This window comes from Equus caballus, chromosome 15 (genome assembly GCF_041296265.1).
Source record: "Equus caballus isolate H_3958 breed thoroughbred chromosome 15, TB-T2T, whole genome shotgun sequence".
Classification (NCBI taxonomy): Eukaryota; Metazoa; Chordata; class Mammalia; order Perissodactyla; family Equidae; genus Equus; species Equus caballus.
The window spans coordinates 158056-177296 of NC_091698.1; positions in this window are offsets into that span (position 1 = coordinate 158056).

The window sequence follows — 19241 nt, forward strand, 5'->3', positions numbered from 1 at the left end:
GGGAAGCTAAGAAACAACTCGCTCTGCAGACCTCTCTTACAGCCAACCGGGAACATCTCTTGCAAAGGCCTGAGAAATACAGTTTCCTTGCAGGCCTTATCTCGCTGAGGTAGAACTGCTGCTATGCCGTGTCCTTCATCGGCCTAGAGTTGCAAGGCTCAAAGTCCTGCCTTGACTCCTCAAGGGCAGACAGGCCCCACAGCGTGGGGCTTCCACCTCTTTGGGCAGCTAAGAAACAACTTGCTCTGCACTGGTGTTTTACAGCCTACAGGGAACGAGTCTTACAAAGGCCTGTGAAACGCAGTTTCTTCCCAGCCCTGATCTGGCTGAAGTAGAACTTCTGCTCTGCCGGGTCCTACATGGTGCTAGAGCTGCAAGGCACAAAGTCCGGCCTTGTTTCCACAAGGGTAGACAAGTCCCTCAGGTCCAGCTTCCAGCTCTTTCGGCAGCTAAGAAACAACTGGCTCAGCACAGTGCTCTTACAGCCTACCGGGAACATCTCTTCCAAAGGCCTGTTAAACGCAGTTTCTTCCCAGCCCTGATCTGGCTGAAGTAGAACTTCTGCTCTGGGTGTGTCACATGGCCCTAGAGCTGAAAGGCACAACGTGCAGGCTTCTTTCCAAAGGGCGAGTTGGGCCCCAAAGCATCTTGCTTCCAGCTCTTTGGGAAGCTAAGAAACAACTCGCTCTGCACAGTGCACTTACAGCCTACCGGGAACATCTCTTACAAAGGCCTGTGAAACGCAGTTTGTTTGCAGGCCTGATCTGGCTGAAGTAGAACTTCTGCTCTGGGTGTGCTAAATTGCCCTGGAGCTGAGAGGCACAACCCCCAGTCTTCTTTCCAAAGGGCGAGTTGGGCCCCAAAGCATCTTGCTTCCAGCTCTTTGGGAAGCTAAGAAACTACTCGCTCTGCAGACCTGTCTTACAGCCGACCGGGAACATCTCTTGCAAAGGCCTGAGAAATACAGTTTCCTTGCAGGCCTTATCTCGCTGAGGTAGAACTGCTGCTATGCCGTGTCCTACATCGGCCTAGAGTTGCAAGGCTCAAAGTCCTGCCCTGACTCCTCAAGGGCAGACAGGCCCCACAGCGTGGGGCTTCCACCTCTTTGGGCAGCTAAGAAACAACTTGCTCTGCACTGGTGTTTTACAGCCTACAGGGAACGAGTCTTACAAAGGCCTGTGAAACGCAGTTTCTTCCCAGGCCTGATCTGGCTTAAGTAGAACTTCTGCTCTGAAATGTACAACGTGCAGGCTTGTTTCCAAAGGGCGTGTTGGGCCCCAGAGCATGTTGCTTCCAGCTCTTTGGGAAGCTAAGAAACAACTCGCTCTGCACAGTGCTCTTACAGCCTACCGGGAAAATCTCTTCCAAAGGCCTGTTAAACGCAGTTTCTTCCCAGCCCTGATCTGGCTGAAGTAGAACTTCTGCTCTGGGTGTGCCACATGGCCCTAGAGCTGAAATGTACAACGTGCAGGCTTGTTTCCAAAGGGCGTGTTGGGCCCCAGAGCATGTTGCTTCCAGCTCTTTGGGAAGCGAAGAAACAACTCGCTCTGCACAGTGCTCTTACAGCCTACAGGGAACATCTCTTCCAAAGGCCTGTGAAAGGCAGTTTCTTTGCAGGCCTGATCTGGCTGAAGTAGAACTTCAGCTCTGGGTGTGCTACATTGCCCTGGAGCTGAAAGGCACAACCCGCAGTCTCCTTTCCAAAAAGCGAGTTGGGCCCCAAAGAATCTTGCTTCCAGCTCTTTGGGAAGCTAAGAAACAACTCGCTCTGCATAGTGCTCTCACAGCCTACTTGGAACATGTCTTCCAAAGGCCTGTGAAACGCAGTTTCTTTGCAGGCCTGATGTGGCTGAAGTAGAACTTCTGCTCTGGGCGTGCCACATTGCCCTAGAGCTGAAAGGCACAACGTGCAGGCTTCTTTCCAAAGGGCGAGTTGGGCCCCAGAGCATCTTGCTTCCAGCTCTTTGGGAAGCGAAGAAACAACTCGCTCTGCACAGTGCTCTTACAGCCTACCGGGAACATCTCTTACAAAGGCCTGTGAAACGCAGTTTGTTTGCAGGCCTGATCTGGCTTAAGTAGAACTTCTGCTCTGGGTGTGCTACATTGCCCTGGAGCTGAAAGGCACAACCCGCAGTCTTCTTTCCAAAGGGCGAGTTGGGCCCCAAAGCATCTTGCTTCCAGCTCTTTGGGAAGCTAAGAAACAACTCGCTCTGCACAGTGCTCTTACAGCCTACCGGGAACATCTCTTACAAAGGCCTGTGAAACGCAGTTTGTTTGCAGGCCTGATCTGGCTTAAGTAGAACTTCTGCTCTGGGTGTGCTACATTGCCCTGGAGCTGAAAGGCACAACCCGCAGTCTTCTTTCCAAAGGGCGAGTTGGGCCCCAAAGCATCTTGCTTCCAGCTCTTTGGGAAGCTAAGAAACAACTCGCTCTGCACAGTGCTCTTACAGCCTACCGGGAACATGTCTTCCAAAGGCCTGAGAAACGCATTTTCTTTGCAGGCCTTATCTCGCTGAGGTAGAACTGCTGCTATGCCGTGTCCTACATCGGCCTAGAGTTGCAAGGCTCAAAGTCCTGCCCTGACTCCTCAAGGGCAGACAGGCCCCACAGCGTGGGGCTTCCACCTCTTTGGGCAGCTAAGAAACAACTTGCTCTGCACTGGTGTTTTACAGCCTACAGGGAACGAGTCTTACAAAGGCCTGTGAAACGCAGTTTCTTCCCAGGCCTGATCTGGCTTAAGTAGAACTTCTGCTCTGCCGGGTCCTACATGGCGCTAGAGCTGCAAGGCACAAAGTCCTGCCTTGATTCCACAAGGGTAGACAAGTCCCTCAAGTCCAGCATCCAGCTCTTTCAGCAGCTAAGAGACAACTCGCTCTGCATAGGGCTCTTACAGCCTACCGGGAACATGTCTTAAAACGGACAGTGAAACGCAGTTTCTTCCCAGCCCTGATCTGGCTGAAGTAGAACTTCTGCTCTGGGTGTGCCACATGGCCCTAGAGCTGAAATGTACAACGTGCAGGCTTGTTTCCAAAGGGCGAGTTGGGCCCCAAAGCATCTTGCTTCCAGCTCTTTGGGAAGCTAAGAAACAATTCGCTCTGCATAGTGCTCTTACAGCCTACCGGGAACATCTCTTCCAAAGGCCTGTTAAACGCAGTTTCTTTGCAGGCCTGATCTGGCTGAAGTAGAACTTCTGCTCTGGGTGTGTCACATGGCCCTAGAGCTGAAAGGCACAACGTGCAGGCTTCTTTCCAAAGGGCGAGTTGGGACCCAAAGCATCTTGATTCCAGCTCTTTGGGAAGCTGAGAAACAATTCGCTCTGCCCAGTGCTCTTACAGACAGCAGGGAACATCTCTTACAAAGGCCTGTGAAACGCAATTTCTTTGCAGGCCTGATCTGGCTGAAGTAGAACTTCTGCTCTGCCGGGTCCTACATGGCGCTAGAGCTGCAAGGCACAAAGTCCTGCCTTGATTCCACAAGGGTAGACAAGTCCCTCAAGTCCAGCATCCAGCTCTTTCGGCAGCTAAGAAACAACTCGCTCTGCATAGGGCTCTTACAGCCTACCGGGAACATGTCTTAAAACGGACTGTGAAACGCAGTTTCTTCCCAGCCCTGATCTGGCTGAAGTAGAACTTCTGCTCTGCCGTGTGCAACATGGCCCTAGAGATGCAAGGCACCAAGTCCTGCCTTGTTTCCCCAAGGGGAGACTAGTACCTCAGCGTCCAGCTTCCAGCTCTTGGAGCAGGTAAGAAACAACTCGCTCTGCACAGTGCACTTACAGCCTACCTGGAACATGTCTTACAAAGGCCTGTGAAACGCAGTTTCTTTGCAGGCCCGATCTGGCTGAAGTAGAACTTCTGCTCTGGGTGTGCCACATTGCCCTAGAGCTGAAAGGCACAACGTGCAGGCTTCTTTCCAAAGGGCGTGTTGGGCCCCAGAGCATCTTGCTTCCAGCTCTTTGGGAAGCGAAGAAACAACTTGCTCTGCACAGTGCTCTTACAGCCTCCCGGGAACATGTCTTACAAAGGCCTGTGAAAGGCACTTTCTTGGCAGGCCTGATCTGGCTGAAGTAGAACTTCTGCTCTGGGTGTGCTAAATTGCCCTGGAGCTGAGAGGCACAACCCCCAGTCTTCTTTCCAAAGGGCGAGTTGGGCCCCAAAGCATCTTGCTTCCAGCTCTTTGGGAAGCTAAGAAACAACTCGCTCTGCAGACCTCTCTTACAGCCAACCGGGAACATCTCTTGCAAAGGCCTGAGAAATACAGTTTCCTTGCAGGCCTTATCTCGCTGAGGTAGAACTGCTGCTATGCCGTGTCCTTCATCGGCCTAGAGTTGCAAGGCTCAAAGTCCTGCCTTGACTCCTCAAGGGCAGACAGGCCCCACAGCGTGGGGCTTCCACCTCTTTGGGCAGCTAAGAAACAACTTGCTCTGCACTGGTGTTTTACAGCCTACAGGGAACGAGTCTTACAAAGGCCTGTGAAACGCAGTTTCTTCCCAGCCCTGATCTGGCTGAAGTAGAACTTCTGCTCTGCCGGGTCCTACATGGCGCTAGAGCTGCAAGGCACAAAGTCCGGCCTTGTTTCCACAAGGGTAGACAAGTCCCTCAGGTCCAGCTTCCAGCTCTTTCGGCAGCTAAGAAACAACTGGCTCAGCACAGTGCTCTTACAGCCTACCGGGAACATCTCTTCCAAAGGCCTGTTAAACGCAGTTTCTTCCCAGCCCTGATCTGGCTGAAGTAGAACTTCTGCTCTGGGTGTGTCACATGGCCCTAGAGCTGAAAGGCACAACGTGCAGGCTTCTTTCCAAAGGGCGAGTTGGGACCCAAAGCATCTTGATTCCAGCTCTTTGGGAAGCTGAGAAACAATTCGCTCTGCCCAGTGCTCTTACAGCCTACAGGGAACATCTCTTACAAAGGCCTGTGAAACGCAGTTTCTTTGCAGGCCTGATCTGGCTGAAGTAGAACTTCTGCTCTGGGTGTGCCACATTGCCCTAGAGCTGAAAGGCACAACGTGCAGGCTTCTTTCCAAAGGGCGAGTTGGGCCCCAGAGCATCTTGCTTCCAGCTCTTTGGGAAGCGAAGAAACAACTCGCTCTGAACAGTGCTCTTACAGCCTACCGGTAACATCTCTTACAAAGGCCTGTGAAACGCAGTTTCTTTGCAGGCCAAATCTGGCTGAAGTAGAACTTCTGCTCTGGGTGTGCCACCTGGCACTAGAGCTGAAAGGTACAAGGTGCAGGCTTGATTCCAAAGGGCGAGTTGGGCCCCAAAGCATCTTGCTTCCAGCTCTTTGGGAAGCTAAGAAACAACTCGCTCTACACAGTGCTCGTACAGCCTACCGGGAACATCTCTTACAAAGGCCTGTGAAACACAGTTTGTTTGCTGGCCAGATCTGGCTGAAGTAGAACTTCTGCTCTGGGTGTGCTAAATTGCCCTGGAGCTGAGAGGCAGAACACGCAGTCTTCTTTCCAAAGGGCGAGTTGGGCCCCAAAGCATCTTGCTTCCAGCTCTTTGGGAAGCTAAGAAACAACTCGCTCTGCACAGTGCTCTTACAGCCTACCGGGAACATGTCTTCCAAAGGCCTGAGAAACGCATTTTCTTTGCAGGCCTTATCTCGCTGAGGTAGAACTGCTGCTATGCCGTGTCCTACATCGGCCTAGAGTTTCAAGGCTCAAAGTCCTGCCCTGACTCCTCAAGGGCAGACAGGCCCCACAGCGTGGGGCTTCCACCTCTTTGGGCAGCTAAGAAACAACTTGCTCTGCACTGGTGTTTTACAGCCTACAGGGAACGAGTCTTACAAAGGCCTGTGAAACGCAGTTTCTTCCCAGGCCTGATCTGGCTTAAGTAGAACTTCTGCTCTGCCGGGTCCTACATGGCGCTAGAGCTGCAAGGCACAAAGTCCTGCCTTGATTCCACAAGGGTAGACAAGTCCCTCAAGTCCAGCATCCAGCTCTTTCAGCAGCTAAGAGACAACTCGCTCTGCATAGGGCTCTTACAGCCTACCGGGAACATGTCTTAAAACGGACAGTGAAACGCAGTTTCTTCCCAGCCCTGATCTGGCTGAAGTAGAACTTCTGCTCTGGGTGTGCCACATGGCCCTAGAGCTGAAATGTACAACGTGCAGGCTTGTTTCCAAAGGGCGAGTTGGGCCCCAAAGCATCTTGCTTCCAGCTCTTTGGGAAGCTAAGAAACAATTCGCTCTGCATAGTGCTCTTACAGCCTACCGGGAACATCTCTTCCAAAGGCCTGTTAAACGCAGTTTCTTTGCAGGCCTGATCTGGCTGAAGTAGAACTTCTGCTCTGGGTGTGTCACATGGCCCTAGAGCTGAAAGGCACAACGTGCAGGCTTCTTTCCAAAGGGCGAGTTGGGACCCAAAGCATCTTGCTTCCAGCTCTTTGGGAAGCTGAGAAACAATTCGCTCTGCCCAGTGCTCTTATAGCCTACAGGGAACATCTCTTCCAATGCCTGTGAAACGCAATTTCGTTGCAGGCCTGATCTGGCTGAAGTAGAACTTCTGCTCTGCCGGGTCCTACATGGCGCTAGAGCTGCAAGGCGCAAAGTCCTGCCTTGATTCCACAAGGGTAGACAAGTCCCTCAAGTAAAGCATCCAGCTCTTTCGGCAGCTAAGAAACAACTCGCTCTGCATAGGGCTCTTACAGCCTACCGGGAACATGTCTTAAAACGGACTGTGAAACGCAGTTTCTTCCCAGCCCTGATCTGGCTGAAGTAGAACTTCTGCTCTGCCGTGTGCAACATGGCCCTAGAGATGCAAGGCACCAAGTCCTGCCTTGTTTCCCCAAGGGGAGACTAGTACCTCAGCGTCCAGCTTCCAGCTCTTCGAGCAGGTAAGAAACAGCTTGCTGTGCACAGGGCTCTTCCAGCCTACCTAGAACATGTCTTACAAAGGCCTGTGAAACGCAGTTTCTTTGCAGGCCTGATGTGGCTGAAGTAGAACTTCTGCTCTGGGTGTGCCACATTGCCCTAGAGCTGAAAGGCACAACGTGCAGGCTTCTTTCCAAAGGGCGTGTTGGGCCCCAGAGCATCTTGCTTCCAGCTCTTTGGGAAGCGGAGAAACAATTCGCTCTGCACAGTGCTCTTACAGCCTCCCGGGAACATGTCTTACAAAGGCCTGTGAAAGGCAGTTTCTTTGCAGGCCTGATCTGGCTGAAGTAGAACTTCTGCTCTGGGTGTGCCACATTGCCCTAGAGCTGAAAGGTACAAGGTGCAGGCTTGTTTCCAAAGGGCGAGTTGGGCCCCAAAGCATCTTGCTTCCAGCTCTTTGGGAAGCTAAGAAACAACTCGCTCTACACAGTGCTCTTACAGCCTACCGGGAACATCTCTTACAAAGGCCTGTGAAACGCAGTTTGTTTGCAGGCCAGATCTGGCTGAAGTAGAACTTCTGCTCTGGGTGTGCTAAATTGCCCTGGAGCTGAGAGGCACAACACGCAGTCTTCTTTCCAAAGGGCGAGTTGGGCCCCAAAGCATCTTGCTTCCAGCTCTTTGGGAAGCTAAGAAACAACTCGCTCTGCACAGTGCTCTTACAGCCTACCGGGAACATGTCTTCCAAAGGCCTGAGAAACGCATTTTCTTTGCAGGCCTTATCTCGCTGAGGTAGAACTGCTGCTATGCCGTGTCCTACATCGGCCTAGAGTTTCAAGGCTCAAAGTCCTGCCCTGACTCCTCAAGGGCAGACAGGCCCCACAGCGTGGGGCTTCCACCTCTTTGGGCAGCTAAGAAACAACTTGCTCTGCACTGGTGTTTTACGGCCTACAGGGAACGAGTCTTACAAAGGCCTGCGAAACGCAGTTTCTTCCCAGGCCTGATCTGGCTGAAGTAGAACTTCTGCTCTGCCGTGTGCAACATGGCCCTAGAGATGCAAGGCACAAAGTCCTGCCTTGTTTCCCCAAGGGGAGACTAGTACCTCAGCGTCCAGCTTCCAGCTCTTGGAGCAGCTAAGAAACAGCTTGCTGTGCACAGGGCTCTTCCAGCCTACCTGGACCATGTCTTACAAAGGCCTGTGAAACGCAGTTTCTTTGCAGGCCTGATGTGGCTGAAGTAGAACTTCTGCTCTGGGTGTGTCACATGGCCCTAGAGCTGAAAGGCACAACGTGCAGGCTTCTTTCCAAAGGGCGAGTTGGGACCCAAAGCATCTTGATTCCAGCTCTTTGGGAAGCTGAGAAACAATTCGCTCTGCCCAGTGCTCTTACAGACAGCAGGGAACATCTCTTACAAAGGCCTGTGAAACGCAATTTCTTTGCAGGCCTGATCTGGCTGAAGTAGAACTTCTGCTCTGCCGGGTCCTACATGGCGCTAGAGCTGCAAGGCACAAAGTCCTGCCTTGATTCCACAAGGGTAGACAAGTCCCTCAAGTCCAGCATCCAGCTCTTTCGGCTGCTAAGAAACAACTCGCTCTGCATAGGGCTCTTACAGCCTACCGGGAACATGTCTTAAAACGGACTGTGAAACGCAGTTCCTTCCCAGCCCTGATCTGGCTGAAGTAGAACTTCTGCTCTGCCATGTGCAACATGGCCCTAGAGATGCAAGGCACAAAGTCCTGCCTTGTTTCCCCAAGGGGAGACTAGCACCTCAGCGTCCAGCTTCCAGCTCTTGGAGCAGCTAAGAAACAGCTTGCTGTGCACAGGGCTCTTCCAGCCTACCTAGAACATGTCTTACAAAGGCCTGTGAAACGCAGTTTCTTTGCAGGCCTGATGTGGCTGAAGTAGAACTTCTGCTCTGGGTGTGCCACATTGCCCTAGAGCTGAGAGGCACAACGTGCTGGCTTCTTTCCAAAGGGCGTGTTGGGCCCCAGAGCATGTTGCTTCCAGCTCTTTGGGAAGCGAAGAAACAACTCGCTCTGCACAGTGCTCTTACAGCCTACAGGGAACATCTCTTCCAAAGGCCTGTGAAAGGCAGTTTCTTTGCAGGCCTGATCTGGCTGAAGTAGAACTTCTGCTCTGGGTGTGCTACATTGTCCTAGAGCTGAAAGGCACAACGTGCACTCTCCTTTCCACAAAGCGAGTTGGGCCCCAGAGCATCTTGCTTCCAGCTCTTTGGGAAGCGAAGAAACAACTCGCTCTGCACAGTGCTCTTACAGCCTACCGGTAACATCTCTTACAAAGGCCTGTGAAACGCAGTTTCTTTGCAGGCCTAATCTGGCTGAAGTAGAACTTCTGCTCTGGGTGTGCCACCTGGCCCTAGAGCTGAAATGTACAACGTGCAGGCTTGTTTCCAAAGGGCGAGTTGGGCCCCAAAGCATCTTGCTTCCAGCTCTTTGGGAAGCTAAGAAACAACTCGCTCTGCACAGTGCTCTTACAGCCTCCCGGGAACATGTCTTACAAAGGCCTGTGAAAGGCAGTTTCTTTGCAGGCCTGATCTGGCTGAAGTAGAACTTCTGCTCTGGGTGTGTCACATGGCCCTAGAGCTGAAAGGCACAACGTGCAAGCTTCTTTCCAAAGGGCGAGTTGGGCCCCAGAGCCTCTTGCTTCCAGCTCTTTGGGAAGTGAAGAAACAACTCGCTCTGCACAGTGCTCTTACAGCCTACCGGGATCATCTCTTACAAAGGCCTGTGAAAGGCAGTTTCTTTGCAGGCCTGGCCTGGCTGAAGTAGAACTTCTGCTCTGCTGGGTCCTACATGGCGCTAGAGCTGCAAGGCACAAAGTCCTGCCTTGATTCCACAAGGGTAGACAAGTCCCTCAAGTCCAGCATCCAGATCTTTCGGCTGCTAAGAAACAACTCGCTCTGCATAGGGCTCTTACAGCTACCGGAACATGTCTTAAAACGGACTGTGAAACGCAGTTCCTTCCCAGCCCTGATCTGGCTGAAGTAGAACTTCTGCTCTGCCGTGTGCAACCTTGCCCTAGAGATGCAAGGCACAAAGTCCTGCCTTGTTTCCCCAAGGGGAGACTAGCACCTCAGCGTCCAGCTTCCAGCTCTTGGAGCAGCTAAGAAACAGCTTGCTGTGCACAGGGCTCTTCCAGCCTACCTAGAACATGTCTTACAAAGGCCTGTGAAACGCAGTTTCTTTGCAGGCCTGATGTGGCTGAAGTAGAACTTCTGCTCTGGGTGTGCCACATTGCCCTAGAGCTGAGAGGCACAACGTGCTGGCTTCTTTCCAAAGGGCGTGTTGGGCCCCAGAGCATGTTGCTTCCAGCTCTTTGGGAAGCGAAGAAACAACTCGCTCTGCACAGTGCTCTTACAGCCTACAGGGAACATCTCTTCCAAAGGCCTGTGAAAGGCAGTTTCTTTGCAGGCCTGATCTGGCTGAAGTAGAACTTCTGCTCTGGGTGTGCTACATTGCCCTGGAGCTGAAAGGCACAACCCGCAGTCTCCTTTCCAAAAAGCGAGTTGGGCCCCAAAGAATCTTGCTTCCAGCTCTTTGGGAAGCTAAGAAACAACTCGCTCTGCACAGTGCTCTTACAGCCTACCGGGAACATGTCTTACAAAGGCCTGTGAAAGGCAGTTTTTTTGCAGGCCTGATCTGGCTGAAGTAGAACTTCTGCTCTGGGTGTGCTAAATTGCCCTGGACCTGAGAGGCACAACCCCCAGTCTTCTTTCCAAAGGGCGAGTTGGGCCCCAAAGCATCTTGCTTCCAGCTCTTTGGGAAGCTAAGAAACAACTCGCTCTGCAGACCTCTCTTACAGCCAACCGGGAACATCTCTTGCAAAGGCCTGAGAAATACAGTTTCCTTGCAGGCCTTATCTCGCTGAGGTAGAACTGCTGCTATGCCGTGTCCTTCATCGGCCTAGAGTTGCAAGGCTCAAAGTCCTGCCTTGACTCCTCAAGGGCAGACAGGCCCCACAGCGTGGGGCTTCCACCTCTTTGGGCAGCTAAGAAACAACTTGCTCTGCACTGGTGTTTTACAGCCTACAGGGAACGAGTCTTACAAAGGCCTGTGAAACGCAGTTTCTTCCCAGCCCTGATCTGGCTGAAGTAGAACTTCTGCTCTGCCGGGTCCTACATGGTGCTAGAGCTGCAAGGCACAAAGTCCGGCCTTGTTTCCACAAGGGTAGACAAGTCCCTCAGGTCCAGCTTCCAGCTCTTTCGGCAGCTAAGAAACAACTGGCTCAGCACAGTGCTCTTACAGCCTACCGGGAACATCTCTTCCAAAGGCCTGTTAAACGCAGTTTCTTCCCAGCCCTGATCTGGCTGAAGTAGAACTTCTGCTCTGGGTGTGTCACATGGCCCTAGAGCTGAAAGGCACAACGTGCAGGCTTCTTTCCAAAGGGCGAGTTGGGCCCCAAAGCATCTTGCTTCCAGCTCTTTGGGAAGCTAAGAAACAACTCGCTCTGCACAGTGCACTTACAGCCTACCGGGAACATCTCTTACAAAGGCCTGTGAAACGCAGTTTGTTTGCAGGCCTGATCTGGCTGAAGTAGAACTTCTGCTCTGGGTGTGCTAAATTGCCCTGGAGCTGAGAGGCACAACCCCCAGTCTTCTTTCCAAAGGGCGAGTTGGGCCCCAAAGCATCTTGCTTCCAGCTCTTTGGGAAGCTAAGAAACTACTCGCTCTGCAGACCTGTCTTACAGCCGACCGGGAACATCTCTTGCAAAGGCCTGAGAAATACAGTTTCCTTGCAGGCCTTATCTCGCTGAGGTAGAACTGCTGCTATGCCGTGTCCTACATCGGCCTAGAGTTGCAAGGCTCAAAGTCCTGCCCTGACTCCTCAAGGGCAGACAGGCCCCACAGCGTGGGGCTTCCACCTCTTTGGGCAGCTAAGAAACAACTTGCTCTGCACTGGTGTTTTACAGCCTACAGGGAACGAGTCTTACAAAGGCCTGTGAAACGCAGTTTCTTCCCAGGCCTGATCTGGCTTAAGTAGAACTTCTGCTCTGAAATGTACAACGTGCAGGCTTGTTTCCAAAGGGCGTGTTGGGCCCCAGAGCATGTTGCTTCCAGCTCTTTGGGAAGCTAAGAAACAACTCGCTCTGCACAGTGCTCTTACAGCCTACCGGGAAAATCTCTTCCAAAGGCCTGTTAAACGCAGTTTCTTCCCAGCCCTGATCTGGCTGAAGTAGAACTTCTGCTCTGGGTGTGCCACATGGCCCTAGAGCTGAAATGTACAACGTGCAGGCTTGTTTCCAAAGGGCGTGTTGGGCCCCAGAGCATGTTGCTTCCAGCTCTTTGGGAAGCGAAGAAACAACTCGCTCTGCACAGTGCTCTTACAGCCTACAGGGAACATCTCTTCCAAAGGCCTGTGAAAGGCAGTTTCTTTGCAGGCCTGATCTGGCTGAAGTAGAACTTCAGCTCTGGGTGTGCTACATTGCCCTGGAGCTGAAAGGCACAACCCGCAGTCTCCTTTCCAAAAAGCGAGTTGGGCCCCAAAGAATCTTGCTTCCAGCTCTTTGGGAAGCTAAGAAACAACTCGCTCTGCATAGTGCTCTCACAGCCTACTTGGAACATGTCTTCCAAAGGCCTGTGAAACGCAGTTTCTTTGCAGGCCTGATGTGGCTGAAGTAGAACTTCTGCTCTGGGCGTGCCACATTGCCCTAGAGCTGAAAGGCACAACGTGCAGGCTTCTTTCCAAAGGGCGAGTTGGGCCCCAGAGCATCTTGCTTCCAGCTCTTTGGGAAGCGAAGAAACAACTCGCTCTGCACAGTGCTCTTACAGCCTACCGGGAACATCTCTTACAAAGGCCTGTGAAACGCAGTTTGTTTGCAGGCCTGATCTGGCTTAAGTAGAACTTCTGCTCTGGGTGTGCTACATTGCCCTGGAGCTGAAAGGCACAACCCGCAGTCTTCTTTCCAAAGGGCGAGTTGGGCCCCAAAGCATCTTGCTTCCAGCTCTTTGGGAAGCTAAGAAACAACTCGCTCTGCACAGTGCTCTTACAGCCTACCGGGAACATCTCTTACAAAGGCCTGTGAAACGCAGTTTGTTTGCAGGCCTGATCTGGCTTAAGTAGAACTTCTGCTCTGGGTGTGCTACATTGCCCTGGAGCTGAAAGGCACAACCCGCAGTCTTCTTTCCAAAGGGCGAGTTGGGCCCCAAAGCATCTTGCTTCCAGCTCTTTGGGAAGCTAAGAAACAACTCGCTCTGCACAGTGCTCTTACAGCCTACCGGGAACATGTCTTCCAAAGGCCTGAGAAACGCATTTTCTTTGCAGGCCTTATCTCGCTGAGGTAGAACTGCTGCTATGCCGTGTCCTACATCGGCCTAGAGTTGCAAGGCTCAAAGTCCTGCCCTGACTCCTCAAGGGCAGACAGGCCCCACAGCGTGGGGCTTCCACCTCTTTGGGCAGCTAAGAAACAACTTGCTCTGCACTGGTGTTTTACAGCCTACAGGGAACGAGTCTTACAAAGGCCTGTGAAACGCAGTTTCTTCCCAGGCCTGATCTGGCTTAAGTAGAACTTCTGCTCTGCCGGGTCCTACATGGCGCTAGAGCTGCAAGGCACAAAGTCCTGCCTTGATTCCACAAGGGTAGACAAGTCCCTCAAGTCCAGCATCCAGCTCTTTCAGCAGCTAAGAGACAACTCGCTCTGCATAGGGCTCTTACAGCCTACCGGGAACATGTCTTAAAACGGACAGTGAAACGCAGTTTCTTCCCAGCCCTGATCTGGCTGAAGTAGAACTTCTGCTCTGGGTGTGCCACATGGCCCTAGAGCTGAAATGTACAACGTGCAGGCTTGTTTCCAAAGGGCGAGTTGGGCCCCAAAGCATCTTGCTTCCAGCTCTTTGGGAAGCTAAGAAACAATTCGCTCTGCATAGTGCTCTTACAGCCTACCGGGAACATCTCTTCCAAAGGCCTGTTAAACGCAGTTTCTTTGCAGGCCTGATCTGGCTGAAGTAGAACTTCTGCTCTGGGTGTGTCACATGGCCCTAGAGCTGAAAGGCACAACGTGCAGGCTTCTTTCCAAAGGGCGAGTTGGGACCCAAAGCATCTTGATTCCAGCTCTTTGGGAAGCTGAGAAACAATTCGCTCTGCCCAGTGCTCTTACAGACAGCAGGGAACATCTCTTACAAAGGCCTGTGAAACGCAATTTCTTTGCAGGCCTGATCTGGCTGAAGTAGAACTTCTGCTCTGCCGGGTCCTACATGGCGCTAGAGCTGCAAGGCACAAAGTCCTGCCTTGATTCCACAAGGGTAGACAAGTCCCTCAAGTCCAGCATCCAGCTCTTTCGGCAGCTAAGAAACAACTCGCTCTGCATAGGGCTCTTACAGCCTACCGGGAACATGTCTTAAAACGGACTGTGAAACGCAGTTTCTTCCCAGCCCTGATCTGGCTGAAGTAGAACTTCTGCTCTGCCGTGTGCAACATGGCCCTAGAGATGCAAGGCACCAAGTCCTGCCTTGTTTCCCCAAGGGGAGACTAGTACCTCAGCGTCCAGCTTCCAGCTCTTGGAGCAGGTAAGAAACAACTCGCTCTGCACAGTGCACTTACAGCCTACCTGGAACATGTCTTACAAAGGCCTGTGAAACGCAGTTTCTTTGCAGGCCCGATCTGGCTGAAGTAGAACTTCTGCTCTGGGTGTGCCACATTGCCCTAGAGCTGAAAGGCACAACGTGCAGGCTTCTTTCCAAAGGGCGTGTTGGGCCCCAGAGCATCTTGCTTCCAGCTCTTTGGGAAGCGAAGAAACAACTTGCTCTGCACAGTGCTCTTACAGCCTCCCGGGAACATGTCTTACAAAGGCCTGTGAAAGGCAGTTTCTTGGCAGGCCTGATCTGGCTGAAGTAGAACTTCTGCTCTGGGTGTGCTAAATTGCCCTGGAGCTGAGAGGCACAACCCCCAGTCTTCTTTCCAAAGGGCGAGTTGGGCCCCAAAGCATCTTGCTTCCAGCTCTTTGGGAAGCTAAGAAACAACTCGCTCTGCAGACCTCTCTTACAGCCAACCGGGAACATCTCTTGCAAAGGCCTGAGAAATACAGTTTCCTTGCAGGCCTTATCTCGCTGAGGTAGAACTGCTGCTATGCCGTGTCCTTCATCGGCCTAGAGTTGCAAGGCTCAAAGTCCTGCCTTGACTCCTCAAGGGCAGACAGGCCCCACAGCGTGGGGCTTCCACCTCTTTGGGCAGCTAAGAAACAACTTGCTCTGCACTGGTGTTTTACAGCCTACAGGGAACGAGTCTTACAAAGGCCTGTGAAACGCAGTTTCTTCCCAGCCCTGATCTGGCTGAAGTAGAACTTCTGCTCTGCCGGGTCCTACATGGCGCTAGAGCTGCAAGGCACAAAGTCCGGCCTTGTTTCCACAAGGGTAGACAAGTCCCTCAGGTCCAGCTTCCAGCTCTTTCGGCAGCTAAGAAACAACTGGCTCAGCACAGTGCTCTTACAGCCTACCGGGAACATCTCTTCCAAAGGCCTGTTAAACGCAGTTTCTTCCCAGCCCTGATCTGGCTGAAGTAGAACTTCTGCTCTGGGTGTGTCACATGGCCCTAGAGCTGAAAGGCACAACGTGCAGGCTTCTTTCCAAAGGGCGAGTTGGGACCCAAAGCATCTTGATTCCAGCTCTTTGGGAAGCTGAGAAACAATTCGCTCTGCCCAGTGCTCTTACAGCCTACAGGGAACATCTCTTACAAAGGCCTGTGAAACGCAGTTTCTTTGCAGGCCTGATCTGGCTGAAGTAGAACTTCTGCTCTGGGTGTGCCACATTGCCCTAGAGCTGAAAGGCACAACGTGCAGGCTTCTTTCCAAAGGGCGAGTTGGGCCCCAGAGCATCTTGCTTCCAGCTCTTTGGGAAGCGAAGAAACAACTCGCTCTGAACAGTGCTCTTACAGCCTACCGGTAACATCTCTTACAAAGGCCTGTGAAACGCAGTTTCTTTGCAGGCCAAATCTGGCTGAAGTAGAACTTCTGCTCTGGGTGTGCCACCTGGCACTAGAGCTGAAAGGTACAAGGTGCAGGCTTGATTCCAAAGGGCGAGTTGGGCCCCAAAGCATCTTGCTTCCAGCTCTTTGGGAAGCTAAGAAACAACTCGCTCTACACAGTGCTCGTACAGCCTACCGGGAACATCTCTTACAAAGGCCTGTGAAACACAGTTTGTTTGCTGGCCAGATCTGGCTGAAGTAGAACTTCTGCTCTGGGTGTGCTAAATTGCCCTGGAGCTGAGAGGCAGAACACGCAGTCTTCTTTCCAAAGGGCGAGTTGGGCCCCAAAGCATCTTGCTTCCAGCTCTTTGGGAAGCTAAGAAACAACTCGCTCTGCACAGTGCTCTTACAGCCTACCGGGAACATGTCTTCCAAAGGCCTGAGAAACGCATTTTCTTTGCAGGCCTTATCTCGCTGAGGTAGAACTGCTGCTATGCCGTGTCCTACATCGGCCTAGAGTTTCAAGGCTCAAAGTCCTGCCCTGACTCCTCAAGGGCAGACAGGCCCCACAGCGTGGGGCTTCCACCTCTTTGGGCAGCTAAGAAACAACTTGCTCTGCACTGGTGTTTTACAGCCTACAGGGAACGAGTCTTACAAAGGCCTGTGAAACGCAGTTTCTTCCCAGGCCTGATCTGGCTTAAGTAGAACTTCTGCTCTGCCGGGTCCTACATGGCGCTAGAGCTGCAAGGCACAAAGTCCTGCCTTGATTCCACAAGGGTAGACAAGTCCCTCAAGTCCAGCATCCAGCTCTTTCAGCAGCTAAGAGACAACTCGCTCTGCATAGGGCTCTTACAGCCTACCGGGAACATGTCTTAAAACGGACAGTGAAACGCAGTTTCTTCCCAGCCCTGATCTGGCTGAAGTAGAACTTCTGCTCTGGGTGTGCCACATGGCCCTAGAGCTGAAATGTACAACGTGCAGGCTTGTTTCCAAAGGGCGAGTTGGGCCCCAAAGCATCTTGCTTCCAGCTCTTTGGGAAGCTAAGAAACAATTCGCTCTGCATAGTGCTCTTACAGCCTACCGGGAACATCTCTTCCAAAGGCCTGTTAAACGCAGTTTCTTTGCAGGCCTGATCTGGCTGAAGTAGAACTTCTGCTCTGGGTGTGTCACATGGCCCTAGAGCTGAAAGGCACAACGTGCAGGCTTCTTTCCAAAGGGCGAGTTGGGACCCAAAGCATCTTGCTTCCAGCTCTTTGGGAAGCTGAGAAACAATTCGCTCTGCCCAGTGCTCTTATAGCCTACAGGGAACATCTCTTCCAATGCCTGTGAAACGCAATTTCGTTGCAGGCCTGATCTGGCTGAAGTAGAACTTCTGCTCTGCCGGGTCCTACATGGCGCTAGAGCTGCAAGGCGCAAAGTCCTGCCTTGATTCCACAAGGGTAGACAAGTCCCTCAAGTAAAGCATCCAGCTCTTTCGGCAGCTAAGAAACAACTCGCTCTGCATAGGGCTCTTACAGCCTACCGGGAACATGTCTTAAAACGGACTGTGAAACGCAGTTTCTTCCCAGCCCTGATCTGGCTGAAGTAGAACTTCTGCTCTGCCGTGTGCAACATGGCCCTAGAGATGCAAGGCACCAAGTCCTGCCTTGTTTCCCCAAGGGGAGACTAGTACCTCAGCGTCCAGCTTCCAGCTCTTCGAGCAGGTAAGAAACAGCTTGCTGTGCACAGGGCTCTTCCAGCCTACCTAGAACATGTCTTACAAAGGCCTGTGAAACGCAGTTTCTTTGCAGGCCTGATGTGGCTGAAGTAGAACTTCTGCTCTGGGTGTGCCACATTGCCCTAGAGCTGAAAGGCACAACGTGCAGGCTTCTTTCCAAAGGGCGTGTTGGGCCCCAGAGCATCTTGCTTCCAGCTCTTTGGGAAGCGGAGAAACAATTCGCTCTGCACAGTGCTCTTACAGCCTCCCGGGAACATGTCTTACAAAGGCCTGTGAAAGGCAGTTTCTTTGCAGGCCTGATCTGGCTGAAGTAGAACTTCTGCTCTGGGTGTGCCACATTGCCCTAGAGCTGAAAGGTACAAGGTGCAGGCTTGTTTCCAAAGGGCGAGTTGGGCCCCAAAGCATCTTGCTTCCAGCTCTTTGGGAAGCTAAGAAACAACTCGCTCTACACAGTGCTCTTACAGCCTACCGGGAACATCTCTTACAAAGGCCTGTGAAACGCAGTTTGTTTGCAGGCCAGATCTGGCTGAAGTAGAACTTCTGCTCTGGGTGTGCTAAATTGCCCTGGAGCTGAGAGGCACAACACGCAGTCTTCTTTCCAAAGGGCGAGTTGGGCCCCAAAGCATCTTGCTTCCAGCTCTTTGGGAAGCTAAGAAACAACTCGCTCTGCACAGTGCTCTTACAGCCTACCGGGAACATGTCTTCCAAAGGCCTGAGAAACGCATTTTCTTTGCAGGCCTTATCTCGCTGAGGTAGAACTGCTGCTATGCCGTGTCCTACATCGGCCTAGAGTTTCAAGGCTCAAAGTCCTGCCCTGACTCCTCAAGGGCAGACAGGCCCCACAGCGTGGGGCTTCCACCTCTTTGGGCAGCTAAGAAACAACTTGCTCTGCACTGGTGTTTTACGGCCTACAGGGAACGAGTCTTACAAAGGCCTGCGAAACGCAGTTTCTTCCCAGGCCTGATCTGGCTGAAGTAGAACTTCTGCTCTGCCGTGTGCAACATGGCCCTAGAGATGCAAGGCACAAAGTCCTGCCTTGTTTCCCCAAGGGGAGACTAGTACCTCAGCGTCCAGCTTCCAGCTCTTGGAGCAGCTAAGAAACAGCTTGCTGTGCACAGGGCTCTTCCAGCCTACCTGGACCATGTCTTACAAAGGCCTGTGAAACGCAGTTTCTTTGCAGGCCTGATGTGGCTGAAGTAGAACTTCTGCTCTGGGTGTGTCACATGGCCCTAGAGCTGAAAGGCACAACGTGCAGGCTTCTTTCCAAAGGGCGAGTTGGGACCCAAAGCATCTTGATTCCAGCTCTTTGGGAAGCTGAGAAACAATTCGCTCTGCCCAGTGCTCTTACAGACAGCAGGGAACATCTCTTACAAAGGCCTGTGAAACGCAATTTCTTTGCAGGCCTGATCTGGCTGAAGTAGAACTTCTGCTCTGCCGGGTCCTACATGGCGCTAGAGCTGCAAGGCACAAAGTCCTGCCTTGATTCCACAAGGGTAGACAAGTCCCTCAAGTCCAGCATCCAGCTCTTTCGGCTGCTAAGAAACAACTCGCTCTGCATAGGGCTCTTACAGCCTACCGGGAACATGTCTTAAAACGGACTGTGAAACGCAGTTCCTTCCCAGCCCTGATCTGGCTGAAGTAGAACTTCTGCTCTGCCATGTGCAACATGGCCCTAGAGATGCAAGGCACAAAGTCCTGCCTTGTTTCCCCAAGGGGAGACTAGCACCTCAGCGTCCAGCTTCCAGCTCTTGGAGCAGCTAAGAAACAGCTTGCTGTGCACAGGGCTCTTCCAGCCTAC